Genomic DNA, 1,132 nt, shown 5'->3' on the forward strand with positions numbered 1-1,132 from the left:
CAAGAATCTGCAGGGTTTTGTAATTCCAAGTAACCATGAAACCCTTCCAAAAAGAACCTAGCATGACAGGCTCAGTTATTTATATTTTTAGGCAATTAAATTTCCAAAGTTGATCAAGGTTTGTTGAGATTTTTATTCCCATTTGAATGGAAAATTTACTAATGATTCCATGTATAACCTACCTACCCAGTGGCATTGCCTTTGATTTGTTCAAATAAATTTTATTTCCAGAAATTGAGCTAAATTCACTGATTATTGATTTTGCCTAGCAGTCACTGATATTTCTGGGGATGACAGGAACAATAATACGTCATCTGCATATAACGATATTTTATTGATTTTCATGTTGTCTGATAGACTCTGCAAGCGTCTCTATAGCAAAGGAGAGTAACAATGGGCTAAAAGGGGCAGCCCTGCCTTGTAACCCTAGCTAGGAGAAAATAACCAGATCTCAGGGAGAGCCACTCTGTTTAAAAAATGTCCAATATTGTCTTTTGTAGAATGACATTCTGATAAATATATTTTCTGATAAAAGTCTTTCATTATTTTGTTTATTTGTTTATTTCAGTAATGGTGCAACTATGTTTCATCTTTTAAAATGTTTTTATTTAAGTCATTGTGTCAGCCTCCTGTCTCCCCCTAGCCAAAAAATCAAGAAGACACCCAGGTTTGTCTCCAGATTCAGACAGTCTATGTCTGGCAAAAAAAATAGAAATTTCAACTTTTTTAGTTAGAAGTTGGTCTGAAGCTGAGCAGGCTGCACCTTTACTACGTTTAACACACAAACGAACCTTATCGCTTTAGAAATGTTGAAAACAAATCGTCAGTGCATATTACACAGTTATATTATGTTTCACGTCTTAAAATCTCATTTCGGAACGAAAGAGAAGTTGTCAGTTCAAAACAACACTTTTATACAGTTTCTCGCTATTAGGAGTGAGAGAGGAGCTAAAAAACTACCTGCAAACGCATTTATCCTTCTGAAATCTCTAAGACAGCCATTACCACATTAATCATTTAGTCAGTTGTGTTATGTTTTAGGTATAAAAACCTGATTTCTAAACGAAATAGATGTTTTGAGATCAAAACAACACTTTGTATATGTTTTGTCTGTAAGGAGTGAGAGAGGAGC

Source organism: Astyanax mexicanus, unplaced genomic scaffold (assembly GCF_023375975.1).
Source record: "Astyanax mexicanus isolate ESR-SI-001 unplaced genomic scaffold, AstMex3_surface scaffold_36, whole genome shotgun sequence".
NCBI lineage: Eukaryota > Metazoa > Chordata > Actinopteri > Characiformes > Acestrorhamphidae > Astyanax > Astyanax mexicanus.